The 25,939-nt window shown below is 43.3% G+C and overlaps 1 protein-coding gene across 1 annotated transcript in view; it reads left to right on the top strand.

The window, feature by feature from the left end:
- agtr1b (angiotensin II receptor, type 1b) overlaps positions 1–25,939 on the top strand; it is a 343,860-nt gene that overhangs the window by 295,704 nt on the left and 22,217 nt on the right. The gene's annotated exons all lie outside the window — the stretch shown is intronic.

Here is a 25,939-nt window from a genome sequence, read left to right as displayed (position 1 = left end):
TGGGTTTCATACTAGTGCTCGTGTTCCAGTGAAGTTATCAAACCTGTATCGTTATTTAGATTTAATTCACTTTTATTAAAACCGCTGCTCATCCATCGACACTTTTTTGCGTCTGAAGATTATTATACAGAGCAGCATCTATGTGTGTATTCATTTCAGGTTGTAAACAGTAGTCTCTGACACTAGGTTGTTATCGAGTTGTGGCCCCCGGCGTAGGATTGATCCACTTCAGTCCAGCAGCAGGGGGGCGGGGAGCTCTGGAGGGGCTCAGCGGGGCTCCAAATCAATAAGGTTAATAGATGTGGGGGCCACGCAGTCAGAGGTGTGCAGCCTGGCATTTTCGGTGCCAATGAGGAAAATTCCTGATGACGAGGTGTCTCTTCTGGAGCCTGCATTAATGTCAGTCTGATTACCTGGAGCCAGGATGTCAGGTGCGCTGGGTTAGTGGAGCCTTGTTCTCTGCCCATTAACTGGAATTAGCTTTACAAGGAGACCCTTCAGATTGGAGACTTTTTTTAAACTTGCCACCTCTTCATTCGCTGTCCATTGAGAACAAATTGCCAACCCCCTCCCTCCTTTCCTCCCGACTCCATTCTTTCGCTCTGATTTCTATAATGCCAACAGTTTCATAATCACTTGATGAGTAATTTCCTCTCATTTGGGATTTGGAGAGAGAGAGAGAGAGAGGTTTCACTTAGAAGTTGCATTTTTTTTTCTTCTTCTCCTGCTCGCGGCATTTCTCACATCACATTTACAAGATAAGAGGGTTCGGAAGGGGGGGGCTGGGGACGGGTATGGGTGACTTAATTCAAAAAAATGTAACGTTAAAGAGTAAAGACAAAAAAAGCGAGTGCGGTTTAAATCTTGTTTAACCGACAAAATGGAAATGTAAGCTTCCCAGTGTAGGATTGGCTCTTCCACATTTGCTGCTGGACTTTGCGATATTACAGCCTCTCCTTCAGGAACTGAACTGAACCTACCAGTATTTATTTCAGGGACAATAAGCTAACAGTTCACAGTAAGTCTTTTGTAAATGTCCCTCACACAGAAAGTTTGTGCTTAGCTTTCCCACACTGTGATATCCACTAGACTATTAAGATTTCTGAATGGGGCCCTTCAGTTTCTCTCAGACTTACAGCAGAGTTTGAATGGTGAAATGCAAATGAGGTGCTTGCTGATCTATTCTCTCAGTACCTGGCTAATGTCTATAGAGAAAGCCAAGTGTCTGAGTGTGTGTGTGTGTGTGTGTGTGTGTGTGTGTGTGTGTGTGTGTGTGTGTGTGTGTGTGTGTGTGTGTGTGTGTGGATGAGGATACACAGAAAAGGTGGAGGCTGGCCAGTGCCACACCTGCAATTAGCCATGCACCTGCATCAGCTGAATTAAAGTGTGCGAGCAGAAGTCATGCTGGCTTCGCTCCCCTCGGCCCCCCCTAAACAAAACACTGAAGTCATTTGCAATAAAAGAATCAGTTGTCTCCTTTACCCCCCCTTTCAAAAGGTCCCTTTGCATAGGAAATCAGTTGTCTCTCCCTTCATGGACACCATGCCGAGTGGGCTCCCATGGAAATGAGTTTTGGCATTGTTGTGCCGAGGCACTCGCCCCCCCCCCCCCACCCCCCCCTCTAATAAATTGAGGAGGATTAAGGGAGAAGAATGTAATAAAGGATAGTCATTTCATCATGACAGCCATTTTTAGAGGGGGTTGGGGCAGCCGGAGATTTAAAGGATAATCAGCCCCGGGTTTATTTCCATAACATGCATTACAATCTGCTTCTTTGAACTTTGCTGCCACTTAGGTTTCTAGATTTGTAGGAGGAAAAAGAAAAAAGCATTATTATCAAATGTTTAGTGTTTGAGACTTGAGTGACATATTAGAGACATCTGAGTGAGTTATTAAACCGTTTTGGCTCTTGGAGATTAAGCATTAATCTAGGCACTTTGAAGTGTGTGTGTGTGTGTGTGTGTGTGTGTGTGTGTGTGTGTGTGTGTGTGTGTGTGTGTGTGTGTGTGTGTTTCTACAGTGGAATTATAAGCACATATTTTGGCTCATGAAATAAGGCCGTTGCTGTAAATGAGTGTTTCCTCTCCTTGACTCTTTATTTAGATGCAAAGAAATATCATGTTCAAATAAAGTGGCTAAAACATTTGTTTCGTTTGATCATGCTCCACGCATGGTATTAGTTTTTATTGATCATGAAGTCAGCTTCCACTCCGCCCCTCCTGGTTTGTTTAGTCTCCATATGTGATTGGAAACACTTCAGAAATGGTGACCAGCAGCAGGTGAGGGGGGGGGGGGGGGAGCCTGAGCTTTGAAGTCTGTGCTCCTTATTGATCCTGTGCATATTCTAAAAATCAAAGAAGGCATCAAAGGCATAGCTAAACTCTTAAAGACTCTGCACGCACCAAAAAAGGGCACCAATGACAGCGTGAACAAGCAAAGCAGGTGGTGGCTGCTGGTCGGAGCAATCACCCCTCCAACCCCCGTCACGCCCCAGACAGACTGCTGAAGGCTTCTATTTTCATGTTGGACACCAGTACGGCTCCCACTTTGACTGGCACTTGTCTCTCATTAGAGGAAGGAAAAGCAGCTTGGGGAAATCTTCAGTTCAAATTAATTAGTCTGCTACGCCAACACACAGTAGACACTCGGCTGCAGAGGATAAATTATTGGAATATAACATTTGGAGCAATTACTTGATTACTTTTGACAGCATGATTTGTGTCACCATACTGATGCTATAAATTATAAAAAGGTGCTAATCTTTGTGGGAGTTGGTGTGCAAGACGTTATTAGAGCCTGACCAATGTGTCAGCTGGGCCGACATGGCAGCCCATGTTTTATTGCAGATAGCTGTGGTGTCGTCCGGTAAATAACAAGAACTGTCTGGATGCAATTTCAAATTAGTCTGCAGAAGTCTATAGAGGAAGGAGGGTGGATTAGGGGGGGGGGGGACAGACACTGGACTTTGACACAAGAGACCGTTGTTTGTGTCCCGTGTGAAACCAAAAGTCAGTGTTGACATTTTAAAACTTTCTGTAACTTAAATGGCACAAAGCATGATCTGTTTTCTAGGACTAACCAAGTAGCGTTGTTGCGTTTTTGTTTTTGTTTTCAATGTACAACATTACGCAAAGATGGAGACTGCAGTTTAGTTGTATGGGAATGGAATTTGCCAAACATATATTTGAGGTTAACTTAAGGAAACATTCATTTACAATTGACAGGATATTGTCGTCTCTCTAAGTATGAATATGCCACTTACTCAAACAGTTAAAAATCAATATTTAGTTCACAATCGTGTAACAAAGTGTGAGCTAGAGCTAGCTTTACGGCGACCAATCTTTGTGACAGCAGACAGCACACAGAGCCATCACCTCAACAGTCAATGACTCCACTATTGGCACAATTGATGACACTAAAGCAACTAGGTGGAGGCTGCAATTGGAACATCTCTCTGAAACTCCAGGATAAATCCACACTCCTTCAACCTCCAGCTTCCCCCGTCTGATGTATGCCCGTCCTCTGCTCTCCTTGGGTTCACATGGGAGTTATTTGAGCCTTTCTGGGACCAGCGGGAAGCAGCGCTGCCACACCGGCTCACTGTTGGATTACCCTCATTGCGTGAGTCTTTGGCCTCTTTCCTCTCGTGACGACACAGGGTCGAGTTCACAAGGGGCTGATTTAACTCATTCACCGCAGTCAACTGCCACTAGCCACATGCCTGCCAGCCCAGTAATTCTAACACAACACTAAGTGTTCCTGAAACGAGGAGACAAAATGCCTCTTTGACTCGATTCACAAAGATTGCATTTTGTTTTTTGGGGGGGGATGATGGGTTGATTTACGCCTAACGCTCTCCAGGGAGTTAAAGAAATTTAGCTCGGAGCACTTTGTGGTCTTGTTCGTAGCTACTGTAAATGTGTATTTTACACTTTGTCTTATTTGCTTTCCTTCAAATGAGATTGTGTCTGTTGTATTGAGAACAAATGATGCACCTATTGTATTTTGATAGAGTGATTATCATTTTTCAAGCAAAAGTGGCAAACTTTAAAGAGTTCCAGCTTCTAGATTGTGAGAAACTGCTACTTTTGTTTTGTCTTGTGTGATAGTGATCTGAAAAAACCTTGAGATTTCAATATTCAAGAAAATCTGCAGATGATTTGATAATTCAATAACGGTTAGTTGCTGCCCCACAGTGCTTTTTACTCGCACATGAAACCTGGTTTAAATAAATCCAGACGGGTACGTTGAAGAAAGTACTGTGAAAGGATAAATATGATGATGCACTTAAAGGAATATATGAATTGTCTTTATGTCAGCACACTACGTCGTTCGCCTGTGCAAACTTTCCTAACGTTAAGACTCTTTTTAGCGCCTCGTTTCTGGTTCAATGATATGCACGTGTATGACTTCTGTTGTTGTCATCACCTGCACCATAATACAGCTTGGTGATTATGCCAAACATACATCAGCATTGACTTAATCAAAAGTAGCACACTGCTGTGATTATATAAACGATCTAGACTTTATTGTTAGACAATGTTTAGGTGTGTCATCTGTTCAGACTGTTTATTTTAAATTTGAATATCTAGAAGCACAATTCAGATGCACAAATATATACATCTCTGCACTTAAATTACTGTAAAACATTACAAAGAAAAGAGACTTTTCTTCAAGTGAATCAAATAATCTCCCGCTTCTAATTGCACATGGATTAAGACGGCTAACCCATCTGCTTTCTCGGGATGTTGTCGCTGAGCTCAAGGGAAAAAAACACAACAAAAAGCTTATCCTGCCTTTTCCCAAGAGACTTAACAATAATACACACAATGAACCTGCTGACCCTTGAAACCCGTCTTTTTAGTCGGTGTGAGGATGTCGTGTTTTTATTGGCTGTGTTTCTTAAGTACTCCGATTGCTGTAAGTAGCCTGTACAGCAAATGTCTTTGGCCTCCCTAACTGACTCATCCCACTGACGTCCCAGGAGACACAACTTGAGTAATGTTCTCACATTAATAGGCCAAACAAGGGATACTCTTTACATTGGGACTATTAATTCAAGATCCTGCAGAGTGAGAGTCTTGCACATTATGATGGATCTCATGTCATGTCGTTTTCACGACATGTAACAGATGACACAAGATGATTTTCATTCCTGAAACATCCGTCCTAGTGGTTGGGGTACATTCTTAGGAGTTTCAGGAGAGGCATCCTCTAATTCATTAGCGGGACAGCTGTGGGCGAGGCAGGATGTTTCCTCTGCTTTGGTGTTTCTGATCCGTGTCATGTAATTAAAGCCCAAACATAGCATGTCAACTCTTTAGCAGAGAGGATAACACAGTCATTGATGTCTTTTTCAGAAAATGTCCGTCAAAAAAAAACCGTTGTTTGATTTAAAAACATGCACTTTAACACATTTGTGTTTCTTAAAATAGTTGTTGCGCAGTGTTTCAGCGAGGGACAATCGGGACGTTTAGAAAAGGGTGTGAAAAAGTCTCCTGCCTGTGGCCAAAAGAATGAACTATGGCAGACTGGAGATTGTGAATAGGCCTTTTACAGGTCACAGAATCCATTCAGCCCGCTGACATTGTTATTATCTGACCGTCATAGATGGGCCTAATTAATATTCTTATCATAGGCCTCCGCAACATTGTAAACACAATTAACCGCTGAGTGCCATTTGCTTATTCAGTCGCTCGTTGACTCCGTTAGCGAGAAACAAGCACAGAGTAAAGGCTAACTTACAGACGAGCACAAAGTCTTTTCATAGTTACTCTTCATCTCTGCCGAGGACGAGAAAGTGATTAAAAAAAAAAGGTAAGGAAATAAATATTTAACAGGAAATGAGATGGCTTGATATCAGTGTTAGTTTGGCTTTAACAATATTGCATAACATAAATCTGAAGTAGGGAAATAAATAAGTCATGTCCTTATTAAGCTCAAATAAAGGCAACACTTCTGAATGTGAGAGATATAAGTCTTCTAAAAGCAGTTACAGTTTCTCATTAAATCAAGATCTTAAATATATTACAAGTCTTCAAACCTTCTTTGCAGTCCCCAAAATATGCACGACGGCCCCTCACGAGCTGAAAGTGATGGAGTGAATCATTCCATATATTCATCCTTTGCCTTATGGTAAGACACCGAGCTAGTGATGTACGAGGACTCTTCAGATTAAACACATTTAAATCTCTTTGTATTGGTGCCCAATATTGATTTTAATAGTCTGTTGTTTATGAAGTGCCTACAAAAGCCACGCTGCAAATCTCCATCATTATTGTTCCCTGTCAACTTAGAGACGTCTTTCTCTGCGAGCGTTGGGAGAGTTATGAAGTGTCGTGACGAAGGGAGACCTGAAGTTGACAGACATCTTCTCGGGGTCCCGTGACAGAGCTCCTTCAGATGGGAAAGTGAACAGACTGAAATGCTAATTTCCACACGATGATAAATCTGCAGTATGAAGTTGTCGGTACAGAGCGCTCGCCCCGAGGCTGTGCGTTATTGCTTTATTCTATTAGTCAGTTATTACCAGCAATCACAGTCAACCCCCACTGCCCCCCGCACACAAAGCCCCTTTTACATTACATTTATCAGGCGTTGTACAAACGTTGAAAACATATGATGGCAGCCCTCAGAGCTGTGTTTCCTCCGGGGCTAGAGGGCCTCTGCTGAGGGAGGGGACCTCCAGCTGGCCCACAGTGCATCTGTTCACTGGGCTGGGCGGCAGTGACACCATGAGGGCCACTTACAATCTTCTCCATCAAGCTCTCGCACATCCTCCTATAGATTCCAGTTTGCGCCTCGTGTTTATGTACATTTGAGGATCTCTTGAAACAGACACCGTTTAAAAAAGGTGCAGAGTCAAATGTGAATGTTGCTGTCAAATATACGTTTCTGCTAACGCCCGCGTGACGTGGCTAATCACCTGACTATACACTTGTAAATGTGCTACCTCTTCGCCCAGATGTTGAGCCCCGTGCCCTCTCTCCACTTCCTCTTATGGGATCAGCAGCCTGAGGCTATTTGCATCACTATCTGTGGAGTAATTACCATACTGTTTTATATAATACCAAGGCAATCATAGGGTGATAACATGCAATTAAGCAGTGTTCTCTGATTTGTACGTAGGCAATCTTGCATCACTCCAGCCCTGAAGATAAAGTACCCATTTCAAAATGTCAGATTCTAGTGGCTTAATCTGATTATTTTCAATTAATATGCATGTCTTTCTATCCTGGGATTGCCGCCGTTATTGACATTGATAAATTGAGCTCATTTCCATCTGAATTTGAGCCAAAGACTCCATTTGGTTGAATGTCACCTGTTATACCTTTTTCTCCGCTCACTTCCTTCTTTCTTTTTGCTTTAATCTTCATGGTAGGTGCTGAAATGTTCCACATCCGATTCATTTTAGGGATTAAGGAAGTCGTGAAAGGACCAAATCTGCTCATCGAGGGGATTGTTGGGATATAATTGTTTGTCATGTCATTTCTCCACCTTGCAAATTCCCTGCGAGTCCTGTTGGAAGGGAGCAGGCAGCCATGGATGACAGGTGCCAGGGGGGCTAGGTGTTTATAGTGTCGCCCAGGAGAGTAATGGCGGCCTGGGCCTCGAGAGACAGCGCCGTCTGCCTGTCTTACCAAAGGAGCTCTACGTTACAGCTTCACATTCTCAGCTACAGACTTGTGAATTATCATGGAGGCTTGAGGACAAACAAACCAAGAGTTAACATTTTTTTATGTTTGAAGTTGATAATACATTTATTGGGAAGACATCTAATATTCCGAACATTTAAAAAAAAAACAAGTCTGAGCTGTTCTAGTGAGCAGACTGCTCAAACGGGTAGGCAGCTCCGTCACATTTGAGCAGATTCTTCCATCTAGCCTGAGGGAGCGTGGTGCTCACCGTTTGAAGATTAAAACATCCACTGTCATTTCCTGCTCCAGTGGTTGCTTTCCCAAGAAGAGTGGAGATATGAATTGTGTTTTCCACCCCCTTCAAAGCTGATTATCGAGAGCCAGCCTTTCAGTGGCCTCCATGTTTCATGGTGGTCTCAGGAACAAGCCACCAAAGAGGTGGAATCGGAGGGGTGCAGATCAGCTGTGTGTTGTATTTGTGTAAGCCATTGTTCCAACCAAATACAAAAGGTGAAGCATGGCTAAATCCTTTCTACTTCCTTGTGTGGTTCGTGTGTGTGTGTGTGTGTGCGCGCACCCGCGTCCACGTATCTTCCTCACCACGCATGTGCCTGGGATGCGTGTTGGTCTATTGGCGCGTCTCTGAATGTGGTTGTTGGTATGTTTAGACCTTCCATTTAGTCTTCCCCCTGAGCCCATCAGTGCGTTGTCAGCGGCACGTCCAGTCCAGAGAAAGGCCCGGGATAGGACTAGGTGCCGTGGTGGGGGGCTCTAATAGAGCCATCAGTCAAGTGCCTGTCCAGCCGACCATACCACAGGGTGTTAGCGTTAATGCTGAGGCACATGGCGTAAGCGCTGAGGAGCAGGGCTGTTTGTCAAAGTGCATCCAATGTGAAGGAAGTTGTTAGTTAAGTGTGTTTGCCCTGTCACACGGCTGCATGGCTGTCCCACAATGTTCTGTGGATGCTTTCATTTCTTTCCTCTTGGTTATTTTTTATAGTGTGGCATTAGAGAAGAAATCACAGCCACAACTACAATCCTTGGATTTATTTGAAACACAAAAGCTACTAAAGGGATTCTTCTATTAGTCAGATCGACAACAACATCAATTAGTTGTGTTTCATTTGCTGGTTCTGTCCAACGTGAGAATGTGCTTTTTAATATTAATATGAATATTTCTGCTAAACGTAAACCTCATATTACTTTTAAAATGTGTAGGAATAAGCCCCTTCTAAACATATTCTGTCAGACGGTGTGGAATAAGGTGCTGTTAACAACATTAAAGCTCCTGAAGGTGAAACATACATGATGCTGAGGGCCTAACCCATGTGAACAGAAACATCAGAGCTGCTTTACTGTGTAGCACATATTTATTTGCTAAGTAAGTGGCCTGAGCCAAAGACCTCTATGGCTATTTTGAGAGGTTGGCCCAAAGTGTGTGTGCATGTTTGTGTGCAAGCCACTTCCTGCGTGACCTTCTGGAGTGTGAGAGGAGCCACAGTGAGACACACACACACACACACCGACTCTGCGTGGAGCAACAGCCAACACTGCTCACTCTGCACCATCGGATCAGCACTCCAGTTCTGCTGCATCACACATCACATGGCTATATATTTTACCCACTCTAACAGTGTAATCATGTACATCTTACGTAGATCAGCAGCACCACCTGCACATTGTCACCAGGCAGATATGAAAGAGCCTTTATTTCAGAGCATACTGTATAATGTTCACCTTTATTATTATTAGTATTGTTGTTCTACCGTTCTGTAATTAGTGTGTGAACTATGTGTTAAGCATGAAAAAATGTAGCGTATATACACACATTTATTCTTGCATCTTCCACTGAGACACCTTTTTTTAACACCATTTAAACAATTTCCATTGTTTATTCTATAGTGGTTTATTATCTGAGCTCATTACCATAAAAACATGTTCGCTCAAAAATAGCACAATTGCACCTTGGGAAGGTGTACGGAGGAAGAAGCGGTTCAGACAGACTTTATGGGAAATATGTCCGACATTCTGCACGGTGCATCCCGACACTTCTTTGAGAGGAGAATGTTGCCTCGGGGCTGAAACTGAAATGGTTCAGCTGTTTCCAATACAACAGCTCTCTTTTTTTTTTTTTTAGCAAAAGCAGAAGTCGAGATGTAAAGATAGCACATGTTGGAGCATATAGATCTTATGTTCACATGGGACTTGCTGCTTGTTTAGAGAATCTCTGATCAAAGCCGCCCCTCCTGAGAATGGCTTTATTAGATTTCACACCTTCCCCCTAGGAGCCGGGGTGGGGGGGGGGGGGGGTAGGGGGGAAACACAAAGCATACTTTTCTACATCAATAAATATTCAGTTTTCTCTCGGATCAATCCCTTTGCTATTACGTTGCAAGACTTAAGCCTTTGTAAAGCCAGAGCGATGATCATTTTTGACTCAAGTATTTAGTATATTAAGCCTTATAAATTCCCCCCACCCCCCCCCCATTTGTTCTGCCACCCAAAAAACAAACCTCTACCTTCCTGGTGATGAACTGCGGCCTCATCAGCGTAACGACGGAGGAGGAAAAGCAACACCATCTTTTAATTGGCTGGGATTAAGTTTGGATTGAGAAGACTTTTTGGTTGAATGAGATCTGGGCACGCTGCCAAATGAATAGAAAATGGTGTTTTCTTCCTCTCGACTGGCCGTGGCACTCCCTCGTCATTAGGAGGGGAGTGCATGTGAGCCATTGCAGATTTGATTTTAATAATGCCAATGTCTTCATTTTGCCTCCCAGCCTCTTTAAATTGGGTTTTTTTTTGGGTAAATGCAACATGGCCTCCTTTCCCCATTTAGGGAACTTGGATAAAAACACCTCTCAGTTCTTTTGATTCCGTGCTCGAGGAGTATCAGGTGTGTCTCAGGGCGATCCTCTGGATGAAATATATTTATCTTTCACTGAGGGGGTGTAGGAATAGAGTGATGATGTCTCATCTCTTTGTTATGATAAACGGTGCTTCAATGTTTTTATATAAGATCTACTTGATAATTCTATATCGTCGTTTACTTTATCCCGTACGGCCTCGTGAACGCGACACGGTGTTTGTCACAATGTCCCCGTTTCACCTTTTCAAGTGCCGGTATTGTCAGCACACAAACAAGCAGGCAGAGTGCTGCTTCCGGCTCTCCCCACCGTCTGGCCTGGGAGCCGGCTGAAGCCAGAGGTTAGCGCTCCATTTTCCTCCCTCCTCGCCACATCGCCATGACAACGGATATAGAAATCACACCGTCTCCTGGGAAGAAAGCCTGGGTGACACCACACACTGGCACTTTTGTGGTACATGAGGAGAGCAGGGTTCATTTAGGCGAGCCGGTCAAGGATGAGTATTCAGCTTTATGAAGAGGAGAGAGAGAGAGAGAGAGAGAGAGAGAGAGAGAGAGAGAGAGAGAGAGAGAGAGAGAGAGAGAGAGAGAGAGAGAGAGAGAGAGAGAGAGAGAGAGAGAGAGAGAGAGAGAGAGAGAGACAGACAGACAGACAGACAGACAGACAGACAGACAGACAGACAGACAGACAGACAGACAGACAGACAGACAGGGCGAGAGACAGACAGACAGACAGACAGACAGGGCGAGAGACAGACAGACAGACAGACAGGGCGAGAGAGAGAGAGACAGACAGACAGGGCGAGAGAGAGAGAGAGACAGACAGGGGGGAGAGAGAGAGAGAGACAGACAGGGGGAGAGAGAGAGAGAGACAGACAGGGGAGAGAGAGAGAGAGACAGACAGAGAGAGAGAGGGGGAGAGAGAGAGAGAAGAGAGAGAGAGAGAAAGAGAGAGAGACAGAGAGAGAGAGAGAGAGAGAAAGAGAGAGAGACAGAGACAGAGAAGGGGAGCCTTGGTCAAAGAGCTGTGATGCGCCTCCAGCCCCTGAATTCACCAGCCAGAAAGAGAAAGGTGACGGATTCATTATTCCCAAAATAGCCAACAAGTCAAAAGGTAGAGTTTGTCCGGGGATCTTAAAGAAAACAAAACAACAACAAAAGAATCTACTTTTACTCCCTTTCTCAAAATATTTGTGATATGTGTAGTTTAAATTAAATCATTAAAAAATGTCTATTTAGCTTTTCCTCATGCAATCCTCTCACTTCTCCCAAGGGTTGTATAAGACATGAGAGGCCTCTACTGGCTGCTGAGGTCCTAACATCTGTCGCATTAGTGGGAAGCCACATCCCAGTGCAACTCGGGACTGTGACATAAGAGGCATTTGGAGGAAGTAGCTCCTGTAAGAAAAATAAAAAGCAGAGTAGCGACATCTGAAATGCCGAGCGCAGCTGTGTGTAGTGTGGCTTATAGTTGTGAATCCTATTCAAATCCAATGCACACATTGTTTGATGGATTAAATCGAAGAACTGGAAAGTCTTCTTCCTCTCTGTGTTTAAAAGCATGCGTCTTGAATCCGTTCAATAAAAGCGTCAAAGAGTTCACACTGTTCAGTGAACAATAAAAATCGATAGCATTAAACAGTTCTTTAAGAAACCTTAAGTGTTTCCCCAGAGGCCTTGTCGGTTCCTATGTATCATATCTTTTTACAGTCTGTCAATAAAACATTCAGAGGATCTTAAATTCTTCATTACGTCTCTGAGGCAGAGGTCTCCACGCGTCTCTCTTCTCCCCCCTCTCCGGCGGTTTGAAGATGCAGGTAACCGATGGATCAATAGACGATATTCTTAGGAGGAGTGAGCGCACCTTTCATGCAGCGCTAACTTGTTTCTTCCTGCGCCCCAGGTGTCTGGGGGCGTCCGTCCAATCAGAGGATCCCCATAAGAAGCGGCCTGACCGACCACAAGCCTGATCATTCGCTTCCTGAATGCATTCCAATTCCTTCACAGGCGTATAAGCAATTTTTACAGTAGTTAAGCAGAGGTGGAACTGCTCCACATAATCTCGCTTAGACCGTCTCCACTGTCGGCCCAGTGACAAATCACGTTAAATCCCAGGCTGAGCTCAAGCACAAAGTGGGATAAGCTTCCTTGTGGCAATAAACATGTGAGTACGGACAGCGAAAACACTCCTGAGATCAGTGTTATCCATCCTTTCAGTGCACCGAAACATCCTCTACCCGGCAAGTCACAGCTTGTGGTGACGGGTGTTTAATTCAGCGGGGCCTTTTAAAACAGAAAACATATCTTTGTAACTGAACTATCATTTCAAGCTAACACAGTTCTGACAGCATGTTCTGCTGGATTTGAGCAGTGGTCTCATTCTATTAGGGGTCACGTTTAGTGTGTCAGCAGGTCAGTTGACTATTAACCAGGACGGGTTATCCCCCCCCCTCCGCCGCCTCCTCTTTTACTAACTTCTAACCACTGGTCTCTGTGCCTAACTTGACACTAACTTGACTCCAGAGAGAAGCTTCAATTGTTTAACCTTAAGCTGACCATGACAAAGTAGCCCTTTCAAAGTGGCCAACAGGCTTACTTCCACTACAAATAACAAACACACAATTACACGTGACGCAAATAACATGTGGCAGTGACCGGACACAACATGTTAGACTGTTACACCGAGTGGAGGATGAAATACATTCATCCTGCTGTTACTGGGAGAATATCGCCTTCAAATAAATAAATAAATTGTACAAGACATAATAACGTTAGCAATAATACTTGGTATAATATACTTGGTAGTATAACTGAGCGCGAGAAGGAAGCCCACCTCTTAAAGGGCGACTGCAACACATTTGTTTGTGTTATTAATGCTTTGTGTACCCACACACATTGTTTTTACACTGAAGACTGCTTCTTGGTCTTGTGGCCTCTGAAGACCGTGGCATGCACCCCCCCCCCCCTGCCTCATCGCCCGTCCTCCTCTCCCCCCCCCTCTTCACTCCGTCCTGTTTGAGCTTCATCAAAGCAAAAGTAGCTCAAGGATTGCTAATGCTTCAGATGGTAGCACTACTCCTAACAACCCTGAGGTTGAGGAATTCTTTGCAGCACACTAAGGTCATTTTTTTTTTTTCGCCTTCATTCTCTCCCCCCTTCTCTCCCTCACTTTCTCTCTCCATCTAACCCCCTCTCTCCCCCAAAATGCTTTTCTCTATTAATCAGAGCTCACAGCTCAAACTGGTCTTCAACTTCCTCCCCAATCCTCGCTAAGCCTGTCATTTCTGGCTATTATTTACTTTAATGGGCTTTGGCTGATCCCTGGCGAAGCCTTGGATCTGAGAATAATGCGGCTGAGGGTAGCAGGCCCAGACGCAAGCGCGGGGCTGCCTGTAGATTAGCTATGGCAGATGGGCTTTACAGGGGCTTCCTGTGAGCAGGAGTGTTGATTGAGAGGGCATAATGAGAGAGGTGGTGTCCTCACAATGGACCCAGCCACCTCGCTGCACCTCTTGCGTCCAAACAACCTCCGAGCTCTCTCTCTCTCCCTCTCACCCTCCCTTCCTCGGTCTCCCCCTCTCCCTCGCCTCTGTGTGGAAGTCGGAGAGCAGAAACAAGCACAAAAGCAACTGTAAATAACCATGAATGTTAATCCAGCATTAATTGGTTCCCTCTTAAACTGGGTGTGCATTTTCGCAGGCTGGGCTCCCCCGCGGGCCATTAAAGGCATAGACCCCCTTTTATTGTTTACTTAACTAGCTTCTTCTATATTTCAAGAGACAGACTAATAAAATTGACCATGGCTACAGTATCAATATGACCTCACTTTTGTTTTGTCTGAAAGGGAGGGTGTACAATCGGAGCTGTGATATGCGTGTTTTCTCACAGCACCAACGACGTCCTGTAAAGTGTCCTTAGCAGCCCCCCCCCCCCCCCCCCCTCCCCCTCCCCTAAAGTAAAGTTTCTATTTTAACATTTCTTCTGCACTTCAGTATGTCGATAAACCCAAAGCACCGTCATTGTTGTCATTGCTCCCCTCACCTGTTTCTCTACACACAGCGGTGTTGACACTGGGCCCTGGGCCACACTGGGGCAAACACTCTGCAGACGAAGTGTGGAAAATCCTCGCAGGGGTCAAGTTTGTATACAAGAGTTTAAATTTTGTTGCGTCCGACTCTCTCTGTCTCCAGCGATGGAAGTTTCCACACAAGGGCCCACTACACAATCCACAGCCTCCAATTATCCTCCTTCCTCTGAGCGCCTTAAGCAAGTTTTTCTAAACTCCTTTCACTTCGCTCTTGTCAAGCAATGAAAGAAAAACTAACCACCATGTCAAGAGAACTCAGCTGCCTAGCAACAGGGCCACAGTTTAATTCTGATTTGCTTCAGGTTTTGAGTAATGAGAATTGACAATGTTAAGCCAGTCACAAGTGTTGTTTGTCACCTCCTGAAACGCAAACAAAAATGCATTGTTTTTACAAAGTATTGAGCATGATTGATGTCGAGCGACCACAATGGTATCATTCATTTCTCCCTTGTGTTTTTTTTTTTTTGCCAGGATTGATGTCATATCTTTTCATGGCAAGTTAAAGGTTTTGAAGGAGCATGAAAATGCGCAGCTTTTCAATCTCGCAGCAGCAGACGGCAGCGCGGCGCATGCATTCCTATAACTGGTGAAGTTTAATGATTCTATTCAGCCTCTGTTCATCTCACCCAGAAATAATTTAATAAGAAACTTTGGCCTTTAGAAGTCTCTGTGTCGCGTCACAATAGTCGCAGGACGGACAAAAGACAAACCTCAACGCAACAAAGAGAAAGTCCTGAGTATGGAAGCCTTTGAAACCCTTCATTTATTTGTTCTGTGACTTTTTTGTTAACATTTGTTGTTCGTGACAGACTTTGATGCTAACATATTTGCAGCTTGGTTGTGCGAGTGTCCCGAGTGAAAAGATATGATTTATTATATATCAGAAATATTAAAATTTGATGAAATAAAAGTTATTTTTGCGTACAAACTGTAATATCGATATCATTATGTACACGTGTTATTTTATCATATATGTTACTTTATACTGTACAAGTGCCAGATTAAAAAAATATATTGATCGATGTAGAATACAAAATTGCTCAACATAAATCCAACATTTAAGTATTAAAATTGCTTTAATACAAATAAAAATAAAGAAATCCAACTAACATTTCTTCTGTGTCTCCTGTGTCCTATACATACACACTTTGTTTAGATTTTTTTCCACAGAACTGTGCTTGATTGTATGATTTGGAAGCTGGTAATTTCTTCTGCTCCAAGGAGCATTTTTCAAAAGGCGCAAATGACACAATAAGAAAGCCATCCATCACAAAGGAAAATTAGTGTAGAAATAAATGGCAGTCTTTGCCTCTCTGTTCTGGGTCCCATGTGAAGCTCAGATGGATATTGAGGCAGACAGCAGAGAATAGTCAACAATAACCTCAGTGACATCAAAGGCCCAGACAGTGGTACTGGGGAAGCCCACAGAGGGCCACAGACTAAATAAACAGTGGCTATGTCAAAGCCCACATATCTCCACCTACAGCTCCCCCTTCTTACAGTTGCAGGTCTTCAGAGTGAATCCATGCTGTTGTGTGTGTGTGTGTGTGTGTGTGTGTGTGTGTGTGTGTGTGTGTGTGTGTTGCCACTGACATCTGCAATAGATTGTAAAGCTTCATCTTTGCCGCAAATAATTCCCCCCCCCCCTCCCGTGGATAACACTGGCCTCTGTGATAATGCACAGTTCTTATCCTAACCAGACAATAAAAAAAAAAAGACTTTAATTTTCTTAATTGTGAAAAAAAAAACAACCCCACTGTTCACTACGCGTGTGTCGCCGTTTCAAAAGAGCCTTTCAATATATGGAAACTGTAATCTCTGGCGAGCATTTAGGTGCCGCTTTATATGCAGTTCAATTCATGTCGTATGAAGCGATAATGACATGCATGGAATATGGGTGCAGAAGTCATGCATATGGTGCATGTAATCTCACGAGCTTACATCACAACTACTTCTACACTCCCATCCTGTTTGATCTTATCACAATGCATTGCTTCCATACTCAACACAGAGCCGCTTTGATCAAACACGCATCGTTTCATTAAAAAGGTCTTGTAGTGATCAATGACATCATTTGCATTTAAAGGAAATGTGGAGAGATGATGAAGTCTGTCATCACTTAAATGGAAAAGAGAGAAAGAGAATGTATATTCCAACAAATGCATATCTATACAGCCACATTAAGAGAAGTCTCAGCTCATTTATAATCATCAACGTGCTGAAATAATCAAGAACTACAACGCCACAACAAATAGTGCTTGGTGTGAAAAACATATCTGATGCCTCTCAGGTTCTAACATTGTCTGAAATGTCTTCCTGCATCCGTAACAAATGGCTCTTAGCGCTCCTGCCATCTGTCCTTAATGAGTCCATTTTCTCTCCAAGCCATTTCCATACTGTATTGTGCATTGCCTTACATGCATTTGCATAATTGTTCAAAGATTTTGCGCCAAAATAGATATCCATGCTGGGAAGTGAGTGAGAGGATGACGCCGGAGAAGAAAAGAAAGCGGGAGAGAAAGAAGGCAGAGTGAAGATGTTTGTGAAATAATGTGCGGGGAATTCTTTTTACACTTCTAAGCCTAATCAGGAGTTGCTTTATCTGCTAATCCACATTTAAACTTTAACCTGTGGGGGGGCTCTTTGTGTTAGTTAATGTAAGCATAAAAGCAGAGGCCAGCCTGAATGACTAATCAGATCCATCATACATTGTAAAAAACTAAATAGCTTTTCCAAATAAAGAAATCAGAACTAGCGTGACTTCCATGCGAGGAGAAGCGGGCGAAACTTTAAATGAAACAATGACCACGTAACAAAATGGTGGAGCGGAATACATTAGTGTTCAGAAAGGCAACTTCTTAATCAGCTCAGCTGTCTAAGCCAGACAGAAACGGGGATGTCGGGGTCATTTGGTAAACGCAGGCGTGGAAAGGCAAACCTCAGGATGCAGATAGGCAGCTGCTAATGGAGCCAAGTTCAGCATGAAACGGAGAGAGGCACAGGAAACAGGAAAAAGTGCCGGCAATTTAAAATCTAAAGTCATTTGAAGGAAATCTTTACAGGCCCACAGGACACGCTGCAGCTAAGATGATAAATGACAGCCATGACAGGTGACATATTAGGCTTTTAATATTTCAGTATATAAAGAGAATTAGAAGCTTGAGCTCAAAGCAGGACGTAAATGAGATCATCCAACAACAATGGTTAATTCATCGCAGTATTTTAACCGTATCAGCTGCTGAAGTCGACTTTTGTATTGAACAGAAACAGCTGAACAGAAAGAGGGGTGTTGACATTTTGTTTTTGTGGCTGGAAATCCCCCCCCCCCCCCCCCTTTTAAAAAGAAAAGAAAAAGAAAATAGAATTCATCTGTTAACCGGAAGGAAAAACACACTTAAACATATGTAAAAGCATTTGTTTAATGTCTCTCAATCAACATACGCTATGAATATTCATAGAGGCTCTGAAACAATGCATTATTTACCATGACACAAATACTCCTCGTTGGATCCTGAAGTCAATTACCTGTCACAACTGCTACATGCTAAATGGTGCAATTCACATGAGAGATCAAGAGGAATGGGGAGTTTTTTTTCACAGCATTAAACATCTGTTGACAGAGTTCACGTTCACTCCTGTGGGACTCGCACTTTCATTTGTTTTCCTTCAATCCTACGTTACATTGTGTCGAGACACCGAACCGGCGGCACAACAGTGACATATGGAGCTCTCGACATAGTGTACATGATATTCAAATAAAAAGGCAGCGACGCTATGAGATGTGCAAAAACACTGTTTTTAAACACAGACTGTATCTGTGTACAAGCTGGAGTGATAGCATTAACACCACACACTGCTCTTAGATTCAAAAGCAGAGGGAGGATAGAACAGCACGTCACTTTCCCCTCATCGATGCATCCAACTATATAATGTGCTCTGCATTAGAGACTGGGGCATGCTTCTGTATCAGCATTACACAGTAAGGCATGCTGTGTCCCTCCCAAAGAAAAGAAAAGCACCTGATGGACCTGGAGAGTCATCTCACAGAGAACCCTGTACGATTACAAGGGTTTTACTTCACAAACTTGTTTAGCCTTTAAATCTGAAGGGGTTAAGTGCGTTTTGACTCTCGACTATGCAGGTGTAAAAACGCAGGTGGTCGGCGTTCATTTTCTAAAATGACAGTAAGAAAACACACCGAGCCTGCTTACATATAGCTGTACGGATAATCCGAACACTAACATAGGTGATTAGCTCACTGTATGCGAGAGGTTGGACGCACTCGAAGTGATTATCATTTTCATTTTAATAAAAGGCAGCGGCTCCCGTGGTATGTATGTGTAAAGTCTATTTATGAATTAAGTGTGCTCCTAGGATACTAAATAAGGAGCAGGCCACTGGAAGATTGTGGTCTCTGTGCAGGGAACTATGCATTCTGGCTTCCCAAGGTCTGAGCATATGAAGGGGCTACGTGTCCTCTGCTTCACTTCTGCTGTTATTGTCTTGTTTCTGCAGAGGTCCCAAAGCTCTTCTGTAGGATCTAACTCCATCTAGTGGCCCTGCAGGCTCCCTTCAGCGTGCACGACACCCCGAAGCAACCCATACACACTGCTTCACCTCTAAAACTATTTAAAAATACATTCAAAATGACGGGACATGTGTATACTTCAATTGTTCTTGGAATCTTCTTACCATCTTTATAATATATTTTGTTCTTTTCTTTTAATAGCGGGGGCCCACTGCGATCATGCTTTCGGCAGGACCAGTCTGCCAGAGGATGAGGGTAATAAAACAATTTTTCGGAGCCAAGACTCGGAGCCTAATAATAAAAGAAGCCATCTCAAGGGACGTGTAATCTTTGTACATCCTCTAAAGCTCATTATTACCATAATACCACAATAAAGTTGTCTCTGTCACATTAATGTTACCCACTTCTTTTACAATTCTAATGAAGTTGTCCGGTCCATTTTCATTTAGCAGATTACGGTATGTAAAGAAACAATAAGGGAGGCCAAGGCTTTGCGACTGTAATCACGCAATTTACCACCACTCCCAGGTCTTATATGACAGGCCAATTTCCACACTTATTAAGCCTCTGACACACTTGAAATAATCGTATTAGCGTTTTTTTTTTTTGGTGAAATTAGCCCAATTTCTGGGAGACATTCTTGAATCGACGTAATAGACTCTTATGCCTAACTTGTGACGTCTCTATTGCCGCTCAGCGCCAGGCAGGGGGTGGAAAGGCCGGTCCTTACTCAGAGCCATCAGTCAAACCGTGCTCTGTGCTCGGCCTGCTGCACTTTAACTTCCTTTTTCTGATTTTCTAATCGAACGTGGGGTGCTAAATGATTTCATTTGCTCTTGCTCTGAAAGATACAGAGTACTTCAACACTTCTGGGGACTCCCTGTGGAGAAGGTCAGAGGAAAGTCTGAGACCTTTACTCCAGCGAAGACCGAAAACAACTTCCCCACTTGTTTTTCACCCGCTATGTTTAACATGGCTGACATTTTTGCCTCGGTGCCATTGGTAAACATTGCCAAAGTAGCGAGCGCGAAAGTTGCGGTGTCATAATTCACTGCGGCGAAATGAGGCCGCACACTGGGAAGCGGTGGAAAGAAGAAACACCAGGCACTCTGCTCGTCGGCCCCCCTCCAGTGAGGAATGCGCACACTGCAAACCGGTTTCTAGTTGAGGTACGCCACATCCTGGTACTTTTATCTTTAACCCTTGACCCCTGACACATCTGGAAACTTAGTTGGACTCAAACATGAGGAAGTTTTTCTTTTCTCTTCACTCAACGAGATTATGGAAGAGACGCTTTTAAGGTTTTCTGCAACGCAGTAAACAGCGTTCTCAGAGCAGGGGGTGTTTCACTGGCTGCACTGGCTATGAACTCTGGGAAATTGAGCATTTAAAAACAGTACAGCGAGCGAGCGAGGGACACGGAGATGGTGAGAAAACACTATTGTTCTTTTTGGCAGGGTGGCTTCAAGACTTGGACGCAGATAAACATCTCAGCGAGACGTCTTTGATGTCGGAGGGCGATGATGTGGACACCGAGCCGGAGCCAATGCAAACCCAGACACCTTTTCTTCTTTGGATCAACTGGGTCCAATCAGCTCTTTATTAGAACTTTTATTACAAAGCCTCAACACTATTAGTGTGTTATAAGGAGGAACGCTCTGATCTTTCTTGCGATGCATTTCATGGGGTTTTTTTGGAGACTTTGTCATTCTTGTGTAAAATCATTTTCTGCGTTTTGATCCAATTCGACCTCTTTGGCAGCCCGAGAGTTCCTCAGGGATATAAAGAATAAATCGGAGTTTAAATAAACACTCAAGTTGAATACAATCAGTAGAATACAGGCAGGTATTTATTAGAGGGTGTCTTAGTGTTGTCTACTGAGGACGTGGATGTTTGACACTCGTCAGTGAGGTTATGATTTGATCGTCGAAGTGTTAGGACAGAGATCGGTAACCTCTTCAGATTTTATGACCATTGTTATTTCAATTCAGCTTGCTGGAGGGTTCAGGAGCCGTAATCCTGGCCGTTTAGTAGCGCTGACATTTACTGGAGGAGCTGCGTTTACTGCTCTTCATCCGTCCAAGCTGCTTTTTTTAAATTCCATAAAAGAAAAAAGGGTTATTTCAGAGATAACAGCTGATCTCACAGGTGATAGAGAGACACAGTGGGAACGAAAGAGCTGAATCCTGATAGGTATAGTGTCTCTAGGGATTCTTTTTTTTAATCGGTTCACTGTCGGTTTTCTCAATTCCCCAAAGAAGCTTTTTTTTTTTACTGATCTTTAACTTCCTCAAGGGAATTAAGAAAAGATATTTCTAAGAGGAAATATGAACAAATAAACGTGAACCGTATGTGTCTGTTCGTGCTTGAAGGATGTACCTCTTCTTTTAAAGTGTTCCACTCCTCTAATCTCCCGCAACTTTGAACGTGCCCCCGAAAAAGCAAGAGCAACGTTTGAATTATCAATCACTCAAGTTAGAAAGAAAATAAACTTTGAAAAACAAGAACACCATTTCTTGTCAAATAAATAAATGTATTTAATGAGATATGAAATGCTTATAAATGTCTCCACACTCCACGGTTAATTGCAGCTTGTCACCCTAAAGCATTCGGTGATGTATTGTACACACACACACACACACACACACACACACACACACACAGCCAAGAGTTTTCTTTTTTAGTGTGTGACTTATACATCACATTTATGCATTGCGCAGTACTTTCAAATGTATACAAAGTGTCACTATGGTCTGTTCGTCAATTTAAATACGTATGATCACATTAATCATTTTAAGTTTAATAGGTAGGCTAACATCATTTAGCATCACAGACACCAAAACCTTCCCAGGGACGTAGTTTTGCAGAAAAGTGATCCAAGTAAGGCAATCGGCAACGGCATTTACATCAAAGATTCACCAATACAGTCAGTGTGCTGTAAAAACAGGCCATATTTTTTACATCTGTGGCCCTTGCTGAGCGAGGCTGCACAGGGAAGACCATTTCACACATCTTACCACCCCGTGGCTTCCTGGCTTACACTCTCAGAGTCCATGTTCTCCACATTTTCCTGTATGCTCTGCCTCGTTAACTCTCACTCAGACCTGGTAGTGTGAAAAGACATTTGCGCTGTTGTTCTTTATTATCTGTCCAACTTTGTTTCCCAATTTACTTTTGCAGGAATAAAAATGAAGTTACAGAACCAAAGTCGCCTTCGCCGGCTGATATCTGAACTCGCACGCTTCGAGGGAACAAAAGAAAGGACCGATATCTCCGAGCTGATTTGGAAAGCAATCGTGAAGCATTTGATCGCTCAAACAAGTGTTGCCTGTCAAGTATTTACTAGAAAAGAACATGCCAAACGCCACATTCTGACCTCCCTCGTTCTGCAGATGAGACAAAGTCCCAGAATGTGATGGAGAGGAAATGAGATTGAATTTGGCACAAAATAAAGAGATGACAGAAGTGCTGACTTCACAGCGACTCCTTCCTTTTACATTAGACGTGTGAGTTCTATCAGTGGGAACACATCAGCAGCCATCAGAGGCCGGTTCACCACGCAAGACAAGGAATCCAGTAAAGAGTCTGGGAGGCAACAGATTAGAGGAGGTCACATCATGCTAATGAGAGTCATTACTATACATGATAGCCAAATAAACTAATTGCCAGCTTATTTACGAGACAGTGTCCTAAATCAAAAGGTTAATTACATCTGAGACAGAGTCCTTCACTGGGAATTGACCTTTAGATTTTCTGTTTTCTTTTTCCGTCCTCTTTTCTGTACCAGATACAGAAAAGGCCACATCCAGACAGAGTTGCCTGCTTGTTTCTTGATAAGCTTCAGGCGCAGACCCTTGCCTATTACGCTTTTTGTGTTTTCCCAGGAAGTGCCTGGCTGCATAATTAGCAAACATCATCAGACAAGACTTGGTGCCACCAAGGACTTTATTTTTTCTTAAGTTTCTGCGCCCTCAAGCTTTCCCCCAGCCACCAAAGAATGTTTGTTCTTCTTGAAATTAGATGGGTTTAATTGCTGTGGAACAACAGCAAAACCCCCATCCCCCACACACACATATATACCCACTCATACATAAAGAGTCTAAGATCAGGCTGGCTAATTATGCTAATAGCCAATTGTTCAACCATGGTGATATGTTTACTGAGGGAGTTGATGTGTTTCCTTTTGCTTTGTCATGAGCAGCCTGTCTACGGGTCCTCTGTGAGATCGCTGCACCTGAAGGCAAGAGGACTGTGCCCTCATCCATCCTACCTAACCCATTACCCTTGGACAGGGAAGAAGATAAATATTGTTGCAGATGCCTAACTCTCTGCAAATGAGATTTTTCAAGCCAGATTTATCAAGCCTTGGCGGGGTGTTTAAGGCTCCAAAACTTGGCCCTCGGCATGATAAAATGGCAGCACATGTTTCTGAATCACCCACCACAGTGTTGTTGCCAAAGGGTTATGATGATATAGTCGACTGCTTTGTTCCTGTTGTGCATCATAGCCTTCGACATTCTTGTATTCTGGAAATGAGATCTTAAATATTTCGGATAGAGCAGAATGTTAATCTCTTTTGTTGCTTTCTGCTACTTTCACAATTGTTCTCGTTTATAGGCGTGCACCGTGTGACAGTCTTTGTACCGAACGGAAACGTCTCTTCTCTCCCGTCAAATATATCCATTCCTTACAGGAATTGTTTTTTAAATATCATAATGCACTCGCTTTATATCCCTAATTTATGACAAACTCTTCTTGATCATGTGCAGTGCACAGGATATCGTTTACAATCGAGTGCAGAAGTTCAGGTTTATATGGCGTGGATTACACTTGACACTTGAAACTCAGAAATCAAGACACACAGGTAGAGTTTTGTATTATCCTCCCATCAGCATCGGAAACCCAGATACATGCGGCATCTGCTCGCACATGGCGAGAAGACATTGATGGAGGAAAATCTATAGGGCCCGAAGTAAAAGTTTTATACCCGAACTTGTTGCTGCCGAGCTTACGGCCCTCTGTGGAGCATCCCACAGTGAAGTGCCATATTTATGTTGGCAATATATGCGAAAGAATTAGGATCATAAAATTCTACGGCCACACAAAAGCTTTTAAGGACCGCTGTTTTGTAAGGCCCGGCTTTATTTATGCAACTACAGGCTGAAGTCAAGGTGTCAAGTTGTCCGCGTGTTCTTACCTTCAAAACAGTATTTCCTTTCTTGTCCACCTTTGTAGCCGCAACGACCGGATAAGATTTAGGACTGCAAAATATTTCTTCTCCGTTAACCATCATCACTGAGTAATGCTCGTGTTTTGCTTGTACCGTTTATTTTTTTAGACCGCTGGTAGGAATTCAGCGACATGACACGGCACGTCTTGTATAGGCCATCATGCCTGGAGGACGCAACGACACACACGCAGAAACATGTGACAAATGTACCACTCTTTATCATTCGAGGATAAGTCTAGTAAACAGCAATGAAATCGAGTCTTCGGTCATTGTAGAACCGAAAGTCAACGTCTTCTGTACGTGAGCAATGGCAAACATGTCCACTGCATTGAATAATGATCTCAAAGCTCACATTGCACCGGTTACTCCTCAGACAATTGACTGACTCGTGGCACTTAAGTGTTGAAAATGACAAAGTTCACGACCAACTAAACCATATATCATATTCACTTCATGTAGGGAAGAGGCGCTTGGAGATTCAACCAAGCTACAGTATACGCTACATTTCTATTTGTGTTTGAGCACGCATTCCTGTAAATGTCACTCATTTGGAGAGCATAGCGTAATCAAATGTGGTCGAAGATTTTTTTATTTTTTTTAAATCATCATTTTTTCCAATGGAGGCTTGTTGTCATAAAGATGTCACTTCACGATAACTCTGACAGTGCAGGAGGGACGAATTACAGTAGAAAACTAAGACCAAGAGGGCAAGAATACTGGAACTCTAAACTGGAAAACCCTCCCTGCCCACCCACCCCATCACCTCCACCTCCACCTCCAGGGGTAGCAGCAGCAGCAGCAGCAGCAGCAGCAGCAGTAGCAGCAGCAGCAGCGGGGGTCGCTTGTAAAATAAACATAAAATTCTGGCTGAAGACTTTACCTGCCCTTTGAGCCGGGAGAGGAAATGCAGACAGGAAAGGTATTTTCCCCAACTTCCCTGTGTGTAGTGGAACCAATAACATAAAAAAAGAACATTATGACGTAAAAACTGAAATGAAAATCACAAAATAAAACCTTTACGTACTAGTGATACCCCAGGACGGACACTCAATCAAAGGATGGCGCTGTGTCTCTACAAAGGTGACCTTTGACACTGCATCTCCACTCCAAATCAACACTCTCCTCACACACTCCGCTGAAGCCAACAGGGAGCCTGGAGTTTCTGCAAATGAACGATCTGTCAGGAGGCTGTTTATATCCCCTCTCCCGCTCCTTTATTTAACACTCTCGCATTAAAAGGGAAGAGCTTTTTAATTAGCTATGGACTCTCCTATTTTAATCAACTCACAAGCGGAATCCAGCTGTGACAGCCTTGACAGGCGAAGACTGGTGACGTTCCGACTGCTGACTTCTCCCCCCCCCCACCCACCCCCCCCCAAAAAAAAAACAAGGAGCCAGAGAAGACAACTGAATTTGCAATCTCGAGCAGAAAACAGTTTAGCGAAATAGATGGGTTTTGAATTAAAGTGAAGCAGCCTGTCTCTTTCCAGATAGAAGACCGTTTGTAGTATTGTTTAATTTAGTTTTTTGCGTTCTTAAATATACACAACCAGTCGTCGTGTTTCGGACTTCTGCCGTCTGTGCGGGAATG

This window comes from Cottoperca gobio, chromosome 20 (assembly GCF_900634415.1).
Source record: "Cottoperca gobio chromosome 20, fCotGob3.1, whole genome shotgun sequence".
Lineage (NCBI taxonomy): Eukaryota > Metazoa > Chordata > Actinopteri > Perciformes > Bovichtidae > Cottoperca > Cottoperca gobio.
The sequence above is the reverse complement of the archived record's forward strand: the minus strand, read 5'-3'. Positions and strand labels throughout refer to the sequence as shown.